Raw genomic sequence first — 20343 nt, 5'->3', positions numbered from 1 at the left:
TTCCGACTACGGTGCCACCCAAGGATTCTGAAAAGTCCATTTGTGGAGATGGCCACCTGGACTCCCGTTAAGAAGACATGCTGTCAACCTCTAGATCCCTCACATGCCTGCACTTTTCGGCTTGCTGCTGCTGCAATCCACGCGTTTTAGATCTGCATAACTCCACCTCTTTTAGCACAGTACCCTCAACCCCCGGCTGTTCCCACCCGCCTCAACACCGTTGGAAGGGAGGAGAACCAATTAAGGCGGGGGGGGGGTGGAACGAGCAGCTGTCTACCCTTAGCAGGAGGGTTGCTGATTAATTACCTCTCCTGCTGCTGCTGCTGCTGGCTGTCCAGCAGCAGACTGAAGGTGGCTGCTGCTGTGCGCAGGTATATAAAGGCTCAGAGCCTATTATGACACGCGCAGCCAGCGTTCCATTGCCACATTCCGTCTACTGCAGGCGGGATACCTGGATGGCTGAATGTCACTGAGAAGCTCACAGAGACCGCCATAAGCAACAGTTTAAAAGAATGCCACAGACTAATCAACCAAACTTTTTGGGTTGGTTTCTCTTTTATAGTCTGCAGGCATTAAATGAAAGAAGTCAGTGTTCCAGCAGAGGGAGACAACGTTTCAGAAAAGGCATTGTAGCAAACCAAAAAAGAAATTTTAAGCGCAGCAGAGTAACCAGCTCACATACCTGTTAGCTCAGGTGAGTTTAAAAGGCTGCTGTTGATAACAAGGGCATTTGCTAAATAGATGGTGTGTGTGCAACAATATACTGAAAGGTCAATTATATTGTGCAGCTTATCTCACCACCTGTAGTTATTTAGGTGAAAGCTCCAAAATGCTTGCCTAATATGTCTGTTTATCCAAAAGGAAGTATAGAGGGAGAGCTAGATAGATAGCATTGCATTACATTACATTACATGGCAATGCAATGCACAGTTGCTGAAGTTGAACCAAAATGAGCTTGTCATCTGGCTTCTGCAACTTTTAACATGAAAAATCCAATGAGGAGAAGAAAAGCAAAGCCAAAGAGTCCATCCCAAAATCCGACAAACAAGCAAAATGAACAAAAAGCATTGAATTCAATTCTTTCTGATTTTAGAAACTGCATTAAAGAAGGGGTGCACCGGTCCTGGAGATACTGCAATACCAGGTCAATGCGTGGAGTGGACAGAGCAAGCTCTTTTTCCATCTCCCTGTTCTAAAAATTCATTTAATATATAGTCCCCAGATAGGGGACGTATCAGATATTAAACTGATAAGAACAGATACTACACTTGATCTTAGCCAAAAGGCCGAGAAGCGATAACCAGAATTGGTTTCCGACTACGGTGCCACCCAAGGATTCTGAAAAGTCCATTTGTGGAGATGGCCACCTGGACTCCCGTTAAGAAGACATGCTGTCAACCTCTAGATCCCTCACATGCCTGCACTTTTCGGCTTTGCTGCTGCTGCAATCCACGCGTTTTAGATCTGCATAACTCCACCTCTTTTAGCACAGTACCCTCAACCCCCGGTTGTTCTCACCCGCCTCAACACCGTTGGAAGGGAGGAGAACCAATTAAGGCGGGGGGGGGGGTGGAACGAGCAGCTGTCTACCCTTAGCAGGAGGGTTGCTGATTAATTACCTCTCCTGCTGCTGCTGCTGCTGGCTGTCCAGCAGCAGACTGAAGGTGGCTGCTGCTGTGCGCAGGTATATAAAGGCTCAGAGCCTATTATGACACGCGCAGCCAGCGTTCCATTGCCACATTCCGTCTACTGCAGGCGGGATACCTGGATGGCTGAATGTCACTGAGAAGCTCACAGAGACCGCCATAAGCAACAGTTTAAAAGAATGCCACAGACTAATCAACCAAACTTTTTGGGTTGGTTTCTCTTTTATAGTCTGCAGGCATTAAATGAAAGAAGTCAGTGTTCCAGCAGAGGGAGACAACGTTTCAGAAAAGGCATTGTAGCAAACCAAAAAAGAAATTTTAAGCGCAGCAGAGTAACCAGCTCACATACCTGTTAGCTCAGGTGAGTTTAAAAGGCTGCTGTTGATAACAAGGGCATTTGCTAAATAGATGGTGTGTGTGCAACAATATACTGAAAGGTCAATTATATTGTGCAGCTTATCTCACCACCTGTAGTTATTTAGGTGAAAGCTCCAAAATGCTTGCCTAATATGTCTGTTTATCCAAAAGGAAGTATAGAGGGAGAGCTAGATAGATAGCATTGCATTACATTACATTACATGGCAATGCAATGCACAGTTGCTGAAGTTGAACCAAAATGAGCTTGTCATCTGGCTTCTGCAACTTTTAACATGAAAAATCCAATGAGGAGAAGAAAAGCAAAGCCAAAGAGTCCATCCCAAAATCCGACAAACAAGCAAAATGAACAAAAAGCATTGAATTCAATTCTTTCTGATTTTAGAAACTGCATTAAAGAAGGGGTGCACCGGTCCTGGAGATACTGCAATACCAGGTCAATGCGTGGAGTGGACAGAGCAAGCTCTTTTTCCATCTCCCTGTTCTAAAAATCCATTTAATATATGGTCCCCAGATAGGGGACGTATCAGATATTAAACTGATAAGAACAGATACTACACTTGATCTTAGCCAAAAGGCCGAGAAGCGATAACCAGAATTGGTTTCCGACTACGGTGCCACCCAAGGATTCTGAAAAGTCCATTTGTGGAGATGGCCACCTGGACTCCCGTTAAGAAGACATGCTGTCAACCTCTAGATCCCTCACATGCCTGCACTTTTCGGCTTGCTGCTGCTGCAATCCACGCGTTTTAGATCTGCATAACTCCACCTCTTTTAGCACAGTACCCTCAACCCCCGGCTGTTCCCACCCGCCTCAACACCGTTGGAAGGGAGGAGAACCAATTAAGGCGGGGGGGGGGGTGGAACGAGCAGCTGTCTACCCTTAGCAGGAGGGTTGCTGATTAATTACCTCTCCTGCTGCTGCTGCTGCTGGCTGTCCAGCAGCAGACTGAAGGTGGCTGCTGCTGTGCGCAGGTATATAAAGGCTCAGAGCCTATTATGACACGCGCAGCCAGCGTTCCATTGCCACATTCCGTCTACTGCAGGCGGGATACCTGGATGGCTGAATGTCACTGAGAAGCTCACAGAGACCGCCATAAGCAACAGTTTAAAAGAATGCCACAGACTAATCAACCAAACTTTTTGGGTTGGTTTCTCTTTTATAGTCTGCAGGCATTAAATGAAAGAAGTCAGTGTTCCAGCAGAGGGAGACAACGTTTCAGAAAAGGCATTGTAGCAAACCAAAAAAGAAATTTTAAGCGCAGCAGAGTAACCAGCTCACATACCTGTTAGCTCAGGTGAGTTTAAAAGGCTGCTGTTGATAACAAGGGCATTTGCTAAATAGATGGTGTGTGTGCAACAATATACTGAAAGGTCAATTATATTGTGCAGCTTATCTCACCACCTGTAGTTATTTAGGTGAAAGCTCCAAAATGCTTGCCTAATATGTCTGTTTATCCAAAAGGAAGTATAGAGGGAGAGCTAGATAGATAGCATTGCATTACATTACATTACATGGCAATGCAATGCACAGTTGCTGAAGTTGAACCAAAATGAGCTTGTCATCTGGCTTCTGCAACTTTTAACATGAAAAATCCAATGAGGAGAAGAAAAGCAAAGCCAAAGAGTCCATCCCAAAATCCGACAAACAAGCAAAATGAACAAAAAGCATTGAATTCAATTCTTTCTGATTTTAGAAACTGCATTAAAGAAGGGGTGCACCGGTCCTGGAGATACTGCAATACCAGGTCAATGCGTGGAGTGGACAGAGCAAGCTCTTTTTCCATCTCCCTGTTCTAAAAATCCATTTAATATATGGTCCCCAGATAGGGGACGTATCAGATATTAAACTGATAAGAACAGATACTACACTTGATCTTAGCCAAAAGGCCGAGAAGCGATAACCAGAATTGGTTTCCGACTACGGTGCCACCCAAGGATTCTGAAAAGTCCATTTGTGGAGATGGCCACCTGGACTCCCGTTAAGAAGACATGCTGTCAACCTCTAGATCCCTCACATGCCTGCACTTTTCGGCTTGCTGCTGCTGCAATCCACGCGTTTTAGATCTGCATAACTCCACCTCTTTTAGCACAGTACCCTCAACCCCCGGCTGTTCCCACCCGCCTCAACACCGTTGGAAGGGAGGAGAACCAATTAAGGCGGGGGGGGGGGTGGAACGAGCAGCTGTCTACCCTTAGCAGGAGGGTTGCTGATTAATTACCTCTCCTGCTGCTGCTGCTGCTGGCTGTCCAGCAGCAGACTGAAGGTGGCTGCTGCTGTGCGCAGGTATATAAAGGCTCAGAGCCTATTATGACACGCGCAGCCAGCGTTCCATTGCCACATTCCGTCTACTGCAGGCGGGATACCTGGATGGCTGAATGTCACTGAGAAGCTCACAGAGACCGCCATAAGCAACAGTTTAAAAGAATGCCACAGACTAATCAACCAAACTTTTTGGGTTGGTTTCTCTTTTATAGTCTGCAGGCATTAAATGAAAGAAGTCAGTGTTCCAGCAGAGGGAGACAACGTTTCAGAAAAGGCATTGTAGCAAACCAAAAAAGAAATTTTAAGCGCAGCAGAGTAACCAGCTCACATACCTGTTAGCTCAGGTGAGTTTAAAAGGCTGCTGTTGATAACAAGGGCATTTGCTAAATAGATGGTGTGTGTGCAACAATATACTGAAAGGTCAATTATATTGTGCAGCTTATCTCACCACCTGTAGTTATTTAGGTGAAAGCTCCAAAATGCTTGCCTAATATGTCTGTTTATCCAAAAGGAAGTATAGAGGGAGAGCTAGATAGATAGCATTGCATTACATTACATTACATGGCAATGCAATGCACAGTTGCTGAAGTTGAACCAAAATGAGCTTGTCATCTGGCTTCTGCAACTTTTAACATGAAAAATCCAATGAGGAGAAGAAAAGCAAAGCCAAAGAGTCCATCCCAAAATCCGACAAACAAGCAAAATGAACAAAAAGCATTGAATTCAATTCTTTCTGATTTTAGAAACTGCATTAAAGAAGGGGTGCACCGGTCCTGGAGATACTGCAATACCAGGTCAATGCGTGGAGTGGACAGAGCAAGCTCTTTTTCCATCTCCCTGTTCTAAAAATCCATTTAATATATGGTCCCCAGATAGGGGACGTATCAGATATTAAACTGATAAGAACAGATACTACACTTGATCTTAGCCAAAAGGCCGAGAAGAGATAACCAGAATTGGTTTCCGACTACGGTGCCACCCAAGGATTCTGAAAAGTCCATTTGTGGAGATGGCCACCTGGACTCCCGTTAAGAAGACATGCTGTCAACCTCTAGATCCCTCACATGCCTGCACTTTTCGGCTTGCTGCTGCTGCAATCGACGCGTTTTAGATCTGCATAACTCCACCTCTTTTAGCACAGTACCCTCAACCCCCGGCTGTTCCCACCCGCCTCAACACCGTTGGAAGGGAGGAGAACCAATTAAGGCGGGGGGGGGGGTGGAACGAGCAGCTGTCTACCCTTAGCAGGAGGGTTGCTGATTAATTACCTCTCCTGCTGCTGCTGCTGCTGGCTGTCCAGCAGCAGACTGAAGGTGGCTGCTGCTGTGCGCAGGTATATAAAGGCTCAGAGCCTATTATGACACGCGCAGCCAGCGTTCCATTGCCACATTCCGTCTACTGCAGGCGGGATACCTGGATGGCTGAATGTCACTGAGAAGCTCACAGAGACCGCCATAAGCAACAGTTTAAAAGAATGCCACAGACTATTCAACCAAACTTTTTGGGTTGGTTTCTCTTTTATAGTCTGCAGGCATTAAATGAAAGAAGTCAGTGTTCCAGCAGAGGGAGACAACGTTTCAGAAAAGGCATTGTAGCAAACCAAAAAAGAAATTTTAAGCGCAGCAGAGTAACCAGCTCACATACCTGTTAGCTCAGGTGAGTTTAAAAGGCTGCTGTTGATAACAAGGGCATTTGCTAAATAGATGGTGTGTGTGCAACAATATACTGAAAGGTCAATTATATTGTGCAGCTTATCTCACCACCTGTAGTTATTTAGGTGAAAGCTCCAAAATGCTTGCCTAATATGTCTGTTTATCCAAAAGGAAGTATAGAGGGAGAGCTAGATAGATAGCATTGCATTACATTACATTACATGGCAATGCAATGCACAGTTGCTGAAGTTGAACCAAAATGAGCTTGTCATCTGGCTTCTGCAACTTTTAACATGAAAAATCCAATGAGGAGAAGAAAAGCAAAGCCAAAGAGTCCATCCCAAAATCCGACAAACAAGCAAAATGAACAAAAAGCATTGAATTCAATTCTTTCTGATTTTAGAAACTGCATTAAAGAAGGGGTGCACCGGTCCTGGAGATACTGCAATACCAGGTCAATGCGTGGAGTGGACAGAGCAAGCTCTTTTTCCATCTCCCTGTTCTAAAAATCCATTTAATATATGGTCTCCAGATAGGGGACGTATCAGATATTAAACTGATAAGAACAGATACTACACTTGATCTTAGCCAAAAGGCCGAGAAGCGATAACCAGAATTGGTTTCCGACTACGGTGCCACCCAAGGATTCTGAAAAGTCCATTTGTGGAGATGGCCACCTGGACTCCCGTTAAGAAGACATGCTGTCAACCTCTAGATCCCTCACATGCCTGCACTTTTCGGCTTGCTGCTGCTGCAATCCACGCGTTTTAGATCTGCATAACTCCACCTCTTTTAGCACAGTACCCTCAACCCCCGGCTGTTCCCACCCGCCTCAACACCGTTGGAAGGGAGGAGAACCAATTAAGGCGGGGGGGGGGGTGGAACGAGCAGCTGTCTACCCTTAGCAGGAGGGTTGCTGATTAATTACCTCTCCTGCTGCTGCTGCTGCTGGCTGTCCAGCAGCAGACTGAAGGTGGCTGCTGCTGTGCGCAGGTATATAAAGGCTCAGAGCCTATTATGACACGCGCAGCCAGCGTTCCATTGCCACATTCCGTCTACTGCAGGCGGGATACCTGGATGGCTGAATGTCACTGAGAAGCTCACAGAGACCGCCATAAGCAACAGTTTAAAAGAATGCCACAGACTAATCAACCAAACTTTTTGGGTTGGTTTCTCTTTTATAGTCTGCAGGCATTAAATGAAAGAAGTCAGTGTTCCAGCAGAGGGAGACAACGTTTCAGAAAAGGCATTGTAGCAAACCAAAAAAGAAATTTTAAGCGCAGCAGAGTAACCAGCTCACATACCTGTTAGCTCAGGTGAGTTTAAAAGGCTGCTGTTGATAACAAGGGCATTTGCTAAATAGATGGTGTGTGTGCAACAATATACTGAAAGGTCAATTATATTGTGCAGCTTATCTCACCACCTGTAGTTATTTAGGTGAAAGCTCCAAAATGCTTGCCTAATATGTCTGTTTATCCAAAAGGAAGTATAGAGGGAGAGCTAGATAGATAGCATTGCATTACATTACATTACATGGCAATGCAATGCACAGTTGCTGAAGTTGAACCAAAATGAGCTTGTCATCTGGCTTCTGCAACTTTTAACATGAAAAATCCAATGAGGAGAAGAAAAGCAAAGCCAAAGCGTCCATCCCAAAATCCGACAAACAAGCAAAATGAACAAAAAGCATTGAATTCAATTCTTTCTGATTTTAGAAACTGCATTAAAGAAGGGGTGCACCGGTCCTGGAGATACTGCAATACCAGGTCAATGCGTGGAGTGGACAGAGCAAGCTCTTTTTCCATCTCCCTGTTCTAAAAATCCATTTAATATATGGTCCCCAGATAGGGGACGTATCAGATATTAAACTGATAAGAACAGATACTACACTTGATCTTAGCCAAAAGGCCGAGAAGCGATAACCAGAATTGGTTTCCGACTACGGTGCCACCCAAGGATTCTGAAAAGTCCATTTGTGGAGATGGCCACCTGGACTCCCGTTAAGAAGACATGCTGTCAACCTCTAGATCCCTCACATGCCTGCACTTTTCGGCTTGCTGCTGCTGCAATCCACGCGTTTTAGATCTGCATAACTCCACCTCTTTTAGCACAGTACCCTCAACCCCCGGCTGTTCCCACCCGCCTCAACACCGTTGGAAGGGAGGAGAACCAATTAAGGCGGGGGGGGGGGTGGAACGAGCAGCTGTCTACCCTTAGCAGGAGGGTTGCTGATTAATTACCTCTCCTGCTGCTGCTGCTGCTGGCTGTCCAGCAGCAGACTGAAGGTGGCTGCTGCTGTGCGCAGGTATATAAAGGCTCAGAGCCTATTATGACACGCGCAGCCAGCGTTCCATTGCCACATTCCGTCTACTGCAGGCGGGATACCTGGATGGCTGAATGTCACTGAGAAGCTCACATAGACCGCCAAAAGCAACAGTTTAAAAGAATGCCACAGACTAATCAACCAAACTTTTTGGGTTGGTTTCTCTTTTATAGTCTGCAGGCATTAAATGAAAGAAGTCAGTGTTCCAGCAGAGGGAGACAACGTTTCAGAAAAGGCATTGTAGCAAACCAAAAAAGAAATTTTAAGCGCAGCAGAGTAACCAGCTCACATACCTGTTAGCTCAGGTGAGTTTAAAAGGCTGCTGTTGATAACAAGGGCATTTGCTAAATAGATGGTGTGTGTGCAACAATATACTGAAAGGTCAATTATATTGTGCAGCTTATCTCACCACCTGTAGTTATTTAGGTGAAAGCTCCAAAATGCTTGCCTAATATGTCTGTTTATCCAAAAGGAAGTATAGAGGGAGAGCTAGATAGATAGCATTGCATTACATTACATTACATGGCAATGCAATGCACAGTTGCTGAAGTTGAACCAAAATGAGCTTGTCATCTGGCTTCTGCAACTTTTAACATGAAAAATCCAATGAGGAGAAGAAAAGCAAAGCCAAAGAGTCCATCCCAAAATCCGACAAACAAGCAAAATGAACAAAAAGCATTGAATTCAATTCTTTCTGATTTTAGAAACTGCATTAAAGAAGGGGTGCACCGGTCCTGGAGATACTGCAATACCAGGTCAATGCGTGGAGTGGACAGAGCAAGCTCTTTTTCCATCTCCCTGTTCTAAAAATCCATTTAATATATGGTCCCCAGATAGGGGACGTATCAGATATTAAACTGATAAGAACAGATACTACACTTGATCTTAGCCAAAAGGCCGAGAAGCGATAACCAGAATTGGTTTCCGACTACGGTGCCACCCAAGGATTCTGAAAAGTCCATTTGTGGAGATGGCCACCTGGACTCCCGTTAAGAAGACATGCTGTCAACCTCTAGATCCCTCACATGCCTGCACTTTTCGGCTTGCTGCTGCTGCAATCCACGCGTTTTAGATCTGCATAACTCCACCTCTTTTAGCACAGTACCCTCAACCCCCGGCTGTTCCCACCCGCCTCAACACCGTTGGAAGGGAGGAGAACCAATTAAGGCGGGGGGGGGGGTGGAACGAGCAGCTGTCTACCCTTAGCAGGAGGGTTGCTGATTAATTACCTCTCCTGCTGCTGCTGCTGCTGGCTGTCCAGCAGCAGACTGAAGGTGGCTGCTGCTGTGCGCAGGTATATAAAGGCTCAGAGCCTATTATGACACGCGCAGCCAGCGTTCCATTGCCACATTCCGTCTACTGCAGGCGGGATACCTGGATGGCTGAATGTCACTGAGAAGCTCACAGAGACCGCCATAAGCAACAGTTTAAAAGAATGCCACAGACTAATCAACCAAACTTTTTGGGTTGGTTTCTCTTTTATAGTCTGCAGGCATTAAATGAAAGAAGTCAGTGTTCCAGCAGAGGGAGACAACGTTTCAGAAAAGGCATTGTAGCAAACCAAAAAAGAAATTTTAAGCGCAGCAGAGTAACCAGCTCACATACCTGTTAGCTCAGGTGAGTTTAAAAGGCTGCTGTTGATAACAAGGGCATTTGCTAAATAGATGGTGTGTGTGCAACAATATACTGAAAGGTCAATTATATTGTGCAGCTTATCTCACCACCTGTAGTTATTTAGGTGAAAGCTCCAAAATGCTTGCCTAATATGTCTGTTTATCCAAAAGGAAGTATAGAGGGAGAGCTAGATAGATAGCATTGCATTACATTACATTACATGGCAATGCAATGCACAGTTGCTGAAGTTGAACCAAAATGAGCTTGTCATCTGGCTTCTGCAACTTTTAACATGAAAAATCCAATGAGGAGAAGTAAAGCAAAGCCAAAGAGTCCATCCCAAAATCCGACAAACAAGCAAAATGAACAAAAAGCATTGAATTCAATTCTTTCTGATTTTAGAAACTGCATTAAAGAAGGGGTGCACCGGTCCTGGAGATACTGCAATACCAGGTCAATGCGTGGAGTGGACAGAGCAAGCTCTTTTTCCATCTCCCTGTTCTAAAAATCCATTTAATATATGGTCCCCAGATAGGGGACGTATCAGATATTAAACTGATAAGAACAGATACTACACTTGATCTTAGCCAAAAGGCCGAGAAGCGATAACCAGAATTGGTTTCCGACTACGGTGCCACCCAAGGATTCTGAAAAGTCCATTTGTGGAGATGGCCACCTGGACTCCCGTTAAGAAGACATGCTGTCAACCTCTAGATCCCTCACATGCCTGCACTTTTCGGCTTGCTGCTGCTGCAATCCACGCGTTTTAGATCTGCATAACTCCACCTCTTTTAGCACAGTACCCTCAACCCCCGGCTGTTCCCACCCGCCTCATCACCGTTGGAAGGGAGGAGAACCAATTAAGGCCGGGGGGGGGGGTGGAACGAGCAGCTGTCTACCCTTAGCAGGAGGGTTGCTGATTAATTACCTCTCCTGCTGCTGCTGCTGGCTGTCCAGCAGCAGACTGAAGGTGGCTGCTGCTGTGCGCAGGTATATAAAGGCTCAGAGCCTATTATGACACGCGCAGCCAGCGTTCCATTGCCACATTCCGTCTACTGCAGGCGGGATACCTGGATGGCTGAATGTCACTGAGAAGCTCACAGAGACCGCCATAAGCAACAGTTTAAAAGAATGCCACAGACTAATCAACCAAACTTTTTGGGTTGGTTTCTCTTTTATAGTCTGCAGGCATTAAATGAAAGAAGTCAGTGTTCCAGCAGAGGGAGACAACGTTTCAGAAAAGGCATTGTAGCAAACCAAAAAAGAAATTTTAAGCGCAGCAGAGTAACCAGCTCACATACCTGTTAGCTCAGGTGAGTTTAAAAGGCTGCTGTTGATAACAAGGGCATTTGCTAAATAGATGGTGTGTGTGCAACAATATACTGAAAGGTCAATTATATTGTGCAGCTTATCTCACCACCTGTAGTTATTTAGGTGAAAGCTCCAAAATGCTTGCCTAATATGTCTGTTTATCCAAAAGGAAGTATAGAGGGAGAGCTAGATAGATAGCATTGCATTACATTACATTACATGGCAATGCAATGCACAGTTGCTGAAGTTGAACCAAAATGAGCTTGTCATCTGGCTTCTGCAACTTTTAACATGAAAAATCCAATGAGGAGAAGAAAAGCAAAGCCAAAGAGTCCATCCCAAAATCCGACAAACAAGCAAAATGAACAAAAAGCATTGAATTCAATTCTTTCTGATTTTAGAAACTGCATTAAAGAAGGGGTGCACCGGTCCTGGAGATACTGCAATACCAGGTCAATGCGTGGAGTGGACAGAGCAAGCTCTTTTTCCATCTCCCTGTTCTAAAAATCCATTTAATATATGGTCCCCAGATAGGGGACATATCAGATATTAAACTGATAAGAACAGATACTACACTTGATCTTAGCCAAAAGGCCGAGAAGCGATAACCAGAATTGGTTTCCGACTACGGTGCCACCCAAGGTTTCTGAAAAGTCCATTTGTGGAGATGGCCACCTGGACTCCCGTTAAGAAGACATGCTGTCAACCTCTAGATCCCTCACATGCCTGCACTTTTCGGCTTGCTGCTGCTGCAATCCACGCGTTTTAGATCTGCATAACTCCACCTCTTTTAGCACAGTACCCTCAACCCCCGGCTGTTCCCACCCGCCTCAACACCGTTGGAAGGGAGGAGAACCAATTAAGGCGGGGGGGGGGGTGGAACGAGCAGCTGTCTACCCTTAGCAGGAGGGTTGCTGATTAATTACCTCTCCTGCTGCTGCTGCTGCTGGCTGTCCAGCAGCAGACTGAAGGTGGCTGCTGCTGTGCGCAGGTATATAAAGGCTCAGAGCCTATTATGACACGCGCAGCCAGCGTTCCATTGCCACATTCCGTCTACTGCAGGCGGGATACCTGGATGGCTGAATGTCACTGAGAAGCTCACAGAGACCGCCATAAGCAACAGTTTAAAAGAATGCCACAGACTAATCAACCAAACTTTTTGGGTTGGTTTCTCTTTTATAGTCTGCAGGCATTAAATGAAAGAAGTCAGTGTTCCAGCAGAGGGAGACAACGTTTCAGAAAAGGCATTGTAGCAAACCAAAAAAGAAATTTTAAGCGCAGCAGAGTAACCAGCTCACATACCTGTTAGCTCAGGTGAGTTTAAAAGGCTGCTGTTGATAACAAGGGCATTTGCTAAATAGATGGTGTGTGTGCAACAATATACTGAAAGGTCAATTATATTGTGCAGCTTATCTCACCACCTGTAGTTATTTAGGTGAAAGCTCCAAAATGCTTGCCTAATATGTCTGTTTATCCAAAAGGAAGTATAGAGGGAGAGCTAGATAGATAGCATTGCATTACATTACATTACATGGCAATGCAATGCACAGTTGCTGAAGTTGAACCAAAATGAGCTTGTCATCTGGCTTCTGCAACTTTTAACATGAAAAATCCAATGAGGAGAAGAAAAGCAAAGCCAAAGAGTCCATCCCAAAATCCGACAAACAAGCAAAATGAACAAAAAGCATTGAATTCAATTCTTTCTGATTTTAGAAACTGCATTAAAGAAGGGGTGCACCGGTCCTGGAGATACTGCAATACCAGGTCAATGCGTGGAGTGGACAGAGCAAGCTCTTTTTCCATCTCCCTGTTCTAAAAATCCATTTAATATATGGTCCCCAGATAGGGGACGTATCAGATATTAAACTGATAAGAACAGATACTACACTTGATCTTAGCCAAAAGGCCGAGAAGCGATAACCAGAATTGGTTTCCGACTACGGTGCCACCCAAGGATTCTGAAAAGTCCATTTGTGGAGATGGCCACCTGGACTCCCGTTAAGAAGACATGCTGTCAACCTCTAGATCCCTCACATGCCTGCACTTTTCGGCTTGCTGCTGCTGCAATCCACGCGTTTTAGATCTGCATAACTCCACCTCTTTTAGCACAGTACCCTCAACCCCCGGCTGTTCCCACCCGCCTCAACACCGTTGGAAGGGAGGAGAACCAATTAAGGCGGGGGGGGGGGTGGAACGAGCAGCTGTCTACCCTTAGCAGGAGGGTTGCTGATTAATTACCTCTCCTGCTGCTGCTGCTGGCTGTCCAGCAGCAGACTGAAGGTGGCTGCTGCTGTGCGCAGGTATATAAAGGCTCAGAGCCTATTATGACACGCGCAGCCAGCGTTCCATTGCCACATTCCGTCTACTGCAGGCGGGATACCTGGATGGCTGAATGTCACTGAGAAGCTCACAGAGACCGCCATAAGCAACAGTTTAAAAGAATGCCACAGACTAATCAACCAAACTTTTTGGGTTGGTTTCTCTTTTATAGTCTGCAGGCATTAAATGAAAGAAGTCAGTGTTCCAGCAGAGGGAGACAACGTTTCAGAAAAGGCATTGTAGCAAACCAAAAAAGAAATTTTAAGCGCAGCAGAGTAACCAGCTCACATACCTGTTAGCTCAGGTGAGTTTAAAAGGCTGCTGTTGATAACAAGGGCATTTGCTAAATAGATGGTGTGTGTGCAACAATATACTGAAAGGTCAATTATATTGTGCAGCTTATCTCACCACCTGTAGTTATTTAGGTGAAAGCTCCAAAATGCTTGCCTAATATGTCTGTTTATCCAAAAGGAAGTATAGAGGGAGAGCTAGATAGATAGCATTGCATTACATTACATTACATGGCAATGCAATGCACAGTTGCTGAAGTTGAACCAAAATGAGCTTGTCATCTGGCTTCTGCAACTTTTAACATGAAAAATCCAATGAGGAGAAGAAAAGCAAAGCCAAAGAGTCCATCCCAAAATCCGACAAACAAGCAAAATGAACAAAAAGCATTGAATTCAATTCTTTCTGATTTTAGAAACTGCATTAAAGAAGGGGTGCACCGGTCCTGGAGATACTGCAATACCAGGTCAATGCGTGGAGTGGACAGAGCAAGCTCTTTTTCCATCTCCCTGTTCTAAAAATCCATTTAATATATGGTCCCCAGATAGGGGACGTATCAGATATTAAACTGATAAGAACAGATACTACACTTGATCTTAGCCAAAAGGCCGAGAAGCGATAACCAGAATTGGTTTCCGACTACGGTGCCACCCAAGGATTCTGAAAAGTCCATTTGTGGAGATGGCCACCTGGACTCCCGTTAAGAAGACATGCTGTCAACCTCTAGATCCCTCACATGCCTGCACTTTTCGGCTTGCTGCTGCTGCAATCCACGCGTTTTAGATCTGCATAACTCCACCTCTTTTAGCACAGTACCCTCAACCCCCGGCTGTTCCCACCCGCCTCAACACCGTTGGAAGGGAGGAGAACCAATTAAGGCGGGGGGGGTGGAACGAGCAGCTGTCTACCCTTAGCAGGAGGGTTGCTGATTAATTACCTCTCCTGCTGCTGCTGCTGCTGGCTGTCCAGCAGCAGACTGAAGGTGGCTGCTGCTGTGCGCAGGTATATAAAGGCTCAGAGCCTATTATGACCCGCGCAGCCAGCGTTCCATTGCCACATTCCGTCTACTGCAGGCGGGATACCTGGATGGCTGAATGTCACTGAGAAGCTCACAGAGACCGCCATAAGCAACAGTTTAAAAGAATGCCACAGACTAATCAACCAAACTTTTTGGGTTGGTTTCTCTTTTATAGTCTGCAGGCATTAAATGAAAGAAGTCAGTGTTCCAGCAGAGGGAGACAACGTTTCAGAAAAGGCATTGTAGCCAACCAAAAAAGAAATTTTAAGCGCAGCAGAGTAACCAGCTCACATACCTGTTAGCTCAGGTGAGTTTAAAAGGCTGCTGTTGATAACAAGGGCATTTGCTAAATAGATGGTGTGTGTGCAACAATATACTGAAAGGTCAATTATATTGTGCAGCTTATCTCACCACCTGTAGTTATTTAGGTGAAAGCTCCAAAATGCTTGCCTAATATGTCTGTTTATCCAAAAGGAAGTATAGAGGGAGAGCTAGATAGATAGCATTGCATTACATTACATTACATGGCAATGCAATGCACAGTTGCTGAAGTTGAACCAAAATGAGCTTGTCATCTGGCTTCTGCAACTTTTAACATGAAAAATCCAATGAGGAGAAGAAAAGCAAAGCCAAAGAGTCCATCCCAAAATCCGACAAACAAGCAAAATGAACAAAAAGCATTGAATTCAATTCTTTCTGATTTTAGAAACTGCATTAAAGAAGGGGTGCACCGGTCCTGGAGATACTGCAATACCAGGTCAATGCGTGGAGTGGACAGAGCAAGCTCTTTTTCCATCTCCCTGTTCTAAAAATCCATTTAATATATGGTCCCCAGATAGGGGACGTATCAGATATTAAACTGATAAGAACAGATACTACACTTGATCTTAGCCAAAAGGCCGAGAAGCGATAACCAGAATTGGTTTCCGACTACGGTGCCACCCAAGGATTCTGAAAAGTCCATTTGTGGAGATGGCCACCTGGACTCCCGTTAAGAAGACATGCTGTCAACCTCTAGATCCCTCACATGCCTGCACTTTTCGGCTTGCTGCTGCTGCAATCCACGCGTTTTAGATCTGCATAACTCCACCTCTTTTAGCACAGTACCCTCAACCCCCGGCTGTTCCCACCCGCCTCAACACCGTTGGAAGGGAGGAGAACCAATTAAGGCGGGGGGGGGGGGTGGAACGAGCAGCTGTCTACCCTTAGCAGGAGGGTTGCTGATTAATTACCTCTCCTGCTGCTGCTGCTGCTGGCTGTCCAGCAGCAGACTGAAGGTGGCTGCTGCTGTGCGCAGGTATATAAAGGCTCAGAGCCTATTATGACACGCGCAGCCAGCGTTCCATTGCCACATTCCGTCTACTGCAGGCGGGATACCTGGATGGCTGAATGTCACTGAGAAGCTCACAGAGACCGCCATAAGCAACAGTTTAAAAGAATGCCACAGACTAATCAACCAAACTTTTTGGGTTGGTTTCTCTTTTATAGTCTGCAGGCATTAAATGAAAGAAGTCAGTGTTCCAGCAGAGGGAGACAACGTTTCAGAAAAGGCATTGTAGCAAACCAAAAAAGAAATTTTAAGCGCAGCAGAGTAACCAGCTCACATACCTGTTAGCTCAGGTGAGTTTAAAAGGCTGCTGTTGATAACAAGGGCATTTGCTAAATAGATGGTGTGTGTGCAACAATATACTGAAAGGTCAATTATATTGTGCAGCTTATCTCACCACCTGTAGTTATTTAGGTGAAAGCTCCAAAATGCTTGCCTAATATGTCTGTTTATCCAAAAGGAAGTATAGAGGGAGAGCTAGATAGATAGCATTGCATTACATTACATTATGTAACATACCTGGCGGCGTCCTTGCATAGTGGTCCATCTCCCACTGTGCAGGAGCGCGCACTTGATCTCCTGTCCAGAATGTCTCTCTGGCTTCCCTCCATGCTGTCTGTTTGTGTCTGTCTCTGCTGCTTAAGGGCGGCGCCCGATCACTTCCTGCTTTTTGTACCTGCTGTGGGTCACACCCCTTGTGCGTCCTCAGCCTATTGCTGTCTGACACTTGGTATATAGCTCAGCAGCTCCCTTCTATCCCTGCCTGAGCATAGTGTTTCCTTCAGTGTGTGCTTGCACTCTGAAGGTGCCAGGTCCTGTCTTTGTTTCCTTGTCTGCCTTTCCTGGAGGCTGTATTTCCAGGCCTGTCTGAACTTAGTCCTGTATGTCTCCTGCTTTGCGGTATCAGCTCCCGTATCTGAACTGAGTCCTGTATGTCTCCTGCTTTGCGGTATTAGTTCCCGTGTCTGAACTGAGTCCTGTATGTCTCCTGCTTTGCGGTATCAGCTCCCGTGTCTGAACTGTGTCCTGTATGTCTCCTGCTTTATCAGCTCCCGTGTCTGAACTGAGTCCTGTATGTCTCCTGCTTTGCGGTATTTGTTCCCGTGTCTGAACTGAGTCCTTTCTGTGTATCTTGTCTGTCCTGTCTGAACACGCTCCTAGCCTGTTCCTCCCGCCTTCTAGGGGCCGATTACCTAGACCCGCTCCTGTATCTTGTCTGTCCTGTCTGAACACGCTCCTTGCCTGTTCGTCCCGCCTCTCTGGGGGCAGTATTCCCAGACCCGCTCCTGTATCCCGCTGCAGTGTCGGTCTCCTCCGTACACTCAGTTCCAGTCTGAACTCTCTCCTATCCTTTACCTGTTTTGCCTCTATGTCCGTTCCCTTCCTTTTTCTGCAGAGTCTGAACTCGTACCTAACTCCTGCCTGTTGTCTCTGTACTCCCGTTTGTGAGTTTGTGGTCCACTCGCTACTTCACTGCAAGTACCCTGTGGGTGTCTGGCTCTGTCTTTCCCTTCCTGTCTGTTCCGTGTGAACAGAGTCCTGTCCTGCCCTGCTTCTGCCCGCTGCTCCGGCAGTCCTGTCCTGCCCTGCTTCTGCCCGCTGCTCCGGCAGTCCTGTCCTGCCCTGCTTCTGCCCGCTGCTCCGGCAGTCCTGTCCTGCCCTGCTTCTGCCCGCTGCTCCGGCAGTCCTGTCCTGCCCTGCCTGTACCCCTCTGCCTGTATTATTCCTGAGTCCCAGTGTGTACTGGGTCCTATCCCGCCTGTGTTCCTACCTGCTAGTGCCTCCCTGTCTGCACTCTTGCTGTGCTTGCCTGTACCCCCCCTGCCTGCATACCAGTCGTGCCTGCCTATACCCACCAGTCTGTGTGCCAGCCTACCAGCCTGTTCCAGTAATCCCTGTGTGGGTCAACCCCCGTGTCCGGAGTTTGACCTGGAGTAGCACCTGGTCCCTCTGCCCGGTTTCTCCCTGGTGCACTGGCGTCGTATGCCGTCGTGCCATCTTGGTCGGATCGGCCAGATACTTAGTCACGCCCCTCCAGGCACTCTCCGGTTCATGGTCCAGTGGAACCACTACAACCGCACACGCCAGTCTGTCCGGGCGTGTGCATAACAGCATGCTCAGGCCATGGTTCCCGTTGAGCCCCACGGCCTTCGCTCTCTGAGAAGTTTTTCCAGCGAATACATGCATTAAAATAAATAAATAAATTTTTTTTCCCTTAGCTGAGTTCCAGGCGAATTACGCACCGTCCAGATGGATCTATCAGCTCTCGTTCCTGCGGATCCGCCACGTTACTATGGGGATCCAAGACAGTGTCGTGCATTTGTGGAGCAATGCATGCTACACTTTAAGGCCTACCCTCTCTCTTTTCCTTCCGATTGGGCTAAAGTGGCCTTTATTATGTCTTACCTGGCGGGTGATGCCTTGGAATGGATCAACCCCCTATATGAAACACAGGATCCGATCCTCCTGGACCTAATGGCCTTCCTGGTGGCCTTTCTAATGGTCTTCGATGATCCTAACCCGGAGGCTCCTGCTGAAGCTTCACCTCCCAATATCCCGGAGCAGCCCCGATGGGTAATGTGTGTGGGTAGCGCAATAGTCCTCCAGCCCAATGAGACTACTGCCCACCCAGAATCCTCACAGGGTGACTACGCTTTCCGGAATACTTCTCTCAACCTCAAGAGGCAGTCCAGACGTGCTAGACTTAGAGGCAAGCCGTCACGCCAGGGTCTGTCCTCCCTGAGACCTCCTGACCCCAACCTTGAAGTCCCTACTGAAGCTTCATCTCCCTGTATCCCGGAGAAACCCCAATGGGTAATGTGCGTGGGTAGTGCACCAGTTCTCCTGCCCGAAGAGACTTCTGCCCATCCAGACTCCACACAGGAGAACTTCCTGCACCCGGCATCAGTTGCTTCTCTCTCTTTAACCGGTGTGCATGTCCAAGGATGCTCCAAAGCTGTGGTTACCTCAGAGTCTGTGCACCTCTACTACCTGGCGGAGGATCCCCTGTTGCCTCCAGAATCCTCCGGGATACCTCTCGATGACAAATGGAGAGAGACTTCTCTACACCCGGTACTCAATACTTTGTCCGCTTCGTCCTGTGAGCCTGACAATGGGTACCCCAAAGTGGTAGTTACCCCCGAGTCTCTACACCCCTCCGACCAGGCGGAGGATCTCCAGTTGTCTCCTGAACCCTTCGGGGTGCTACCTGGTAGCGAAAGGACAGAGACTCTCCTATACTCTGTACCTGATACCTCGCTCGCTTCGTCCAGTGAGTCCAACCTAGTGTACTCCGAAGCAGAGGTTACTCCCGAGTCTCTACACCACTCCGACCAGGTGGAGGACCTCCAGTTGTGTTCAGAACCCTTCGGGGTGCCACCTGGTGGTGAATGGACAGAGACTTTCCTATACTCGGTACCCGATACCTCGCCTGCTTCCTCCAGTGAGTCCGACCTAGTGTACTCTGAAGCAGTTGTTTTCTCTGAGCCTCTGCACTCTTCTGACCCGGCGGAGGACCTCCAGTTGTTTCCTGAATCCTCCGGGGTACCACCAGATAACAAAGAGACAGTGACTTTTCCTCATTATGTACCTGATAACCCGTCTATTTTTTCCTGTGAGCTTGACAAGATGTACCTCGAAGCAGAGATTACCCTCAAGTCTCTGTCCCCCTCCAACCCAGTGAACGACTGGTCCTCGAATTCCCTGCGGAAGATTCTGGCAGGCCTGAAGAAGAGGGGGCGTAAGGGGGGAGGTACTGTAACATACCTGGCGGCGTCCTTGCATAGTGGTCCATCTCCCACTGTGCAGGAGCGCGCACTTGATCTCCTGTCCAGAATGTCTCTCTGGCTTCCCTCCATGCTGTCTGTTTGTGTCTGTCTCTGCTGCTTAAGGGCGGCGCCCGATCACTTCCTGCTTTTTGTACCTGCTGTGGGTCACACCCCTTGTGCGTCCTCAGCCTATTGCTGTCTGACACTTGGTATATAGCTCAGCAGCTCCCTTCTATCCCTGCCTGAGCATAGTGTTTCCTTCAGTGTGTGCTTGCACTCTGAAGGTGCCAGGTCCCGTCTTTGTTTCCTTGTCTGCCTTTCCTGGAGGCTGTATTTCCAGGCCTGTCTGAACTTAGTCCTGTATGTCTCCTGCTTTGCGGTATCAGCTCCCGTGTCTGAACTGAGTCCTGTATGTCTCCTGCTTTGCGGTATTAGTT

The 20343-nt window shown here is 47.0% G+C and overlaps 12 non-coding genes across 12 annotated transcripts; all 12 read right to left on the bottom strand.

The window, feature by feature from the left end:
• Positions 1 to 1107: 1107 nt before the first annotated feature.
• Positions 1108 to 1298, bottom strand: LOC141198928 (U2 spliceosomal RNA). Its single transcript, XR_012270694.1, has one exon. It is a non-coding gene; the product is annotated as a U2 spliceosomal RNA (small nuclear RNA).
• Positions 1299 to 2420: 1122 nt separating this feature from the next.
• Positions 2421 to 2611, bottom strand: LOC141199795 (U2 spliceosomal RNA). The gene has a single exon (XR_012271538.1). It is a non-coding gene; the product is annotated as a U2 spliceosomal RNA (small nuclear RNA).
• Positions 2612 to 3732: 1121 nt separating this feature from the next.
• Positions 3733 to 3923, bottom strand: LOC141199784 (U2 spliceosomal RNA). The gene has a single exon (XR_012271526.1). It is a non-coding gene; the product is annotated as a U2 spliceosomal RNA (small nuclear RNA).
• A 1121-nt stretch (positions 3924 to 5044) lies between these two features.
• On the bottom strand, positions 5045 to 5235 carry LOC141200242 (U2 spliceosomal RNA). Its single transcript, XR_012271968.1, has one exon. It is a non-coding gene; the product is annotated as a U2 spliceosomal RNA (small nuclear RNA).
• Positions 5236 to 6356: 1121 nt separating this feature from the next.
• Positions 6357 to 6547, bottom strand: LOC141200621 (U2 spliceosomal RNA). The gene has a single exon (XR_012272336.1). It is a non-coding gene; the product is annotated as a U2 spliceosomal RNA (small nuclear RNA).
• Positions 6548 to 7668: 1121 nt separating this feature from the next.
• Positions 7669 to 7859, bottom strand: LOC141199772 (U2 spliceosomal RNA). Its single transcript, XR_012271515.1, has one exon. It is a non-coding gene; the product is annotated as a U2 spliceosomal RNA (small nuclear RNA).
• A 1121-nt stretch (positions 7860 to 8980) lies between these two features.
• On the bottom strand, positions 8981 to 9171 carry LOC141199761 (U2 spliceosomal RNA). The gene has a single exon (XR_012271504.1). It is a non-coding gene; the product is annotated as a U2 spliceosomal RNA (small nuclear RNA).
• A 1121-nt stretch (positions 9172 to 10292) lies between these two features.
• LOC141199749 (U2 spliceosomal RNA) lies at positions 10293 to 10483 on the bottom strand. The gene has a single exon (XR_012271493.1). It is a non-coding gene; the product is annotated as a U2 spliceosomal RNA (small nuclear RNA).
• Positions 10484 to 11602: 1119 nt separating this feature from the next.
• LOC141201155 (U2 spliceosomal RNA) lies at positions 11603 to 11793 on the bottom strand. The gene has a single exon (XR_012272725.1). It is a non-coding gene; the product is annotated as a U2 spliceosomal RNA (small nuclear RNA).
• A 1121-nt stretch (positions 11794 to 12914) lies between these two features.
• LOC141199737 (U2 spliceosomal RNA) lies at positions 12915 to 13105 on the bottom strand. Its single transcript, XR_012271481.1, has one exon. It is a non-coding gene; the product is annotated as a U2 spliceosomal RNA (small nuclear RNA).
• Positions 13106 to 14223: 1118 nt separating this feature from the next.
• LOC141199724 (U2 spliceosomal RNA) lies at positions 14224 to 14414 on the bottom strand. The gene has a single exon (XR_012271469.1). It is a non-coding gene; the product is annotated as a U2 spliceosomal RNA (small nuclear RNA).
• Positions 14415 to 15532: 1118 nt separating this feature from the next.
• LOC141199713 (U2 spliceosomal RNA) lies at positions 15533 to 15723 on the bottom strand. The gene has a single exon (XR_012271458.1). It is a non-coding gene; the product is annotated as a U2 spliceosomal RNA (small nuclear RNA).
• Positions 15724 to 20343: the final 4620 nt, after the last annotated feature.

Source organism: Phyllobates terribilis, unplaced genomic scaffold (genome assembly GCF_046119375.1).
Source record: "Phyllobates terribilis strain yellow unplaced genomic scaffold, ASM4611937v1 Scaffold_108__1_contigs__length_5656254, whole genome shotgun sequence".
Taxonomy (NCBI): domain Eukaryota; kingdom Metazoa; phylum Chordata; class Amphibia; order Anura; family Dendrobatidae; genus Phyllobates; species Phyllobates terribilis.
This window is presented reverse-complemented; position numbering and strand designations above follow the sequence as displayed.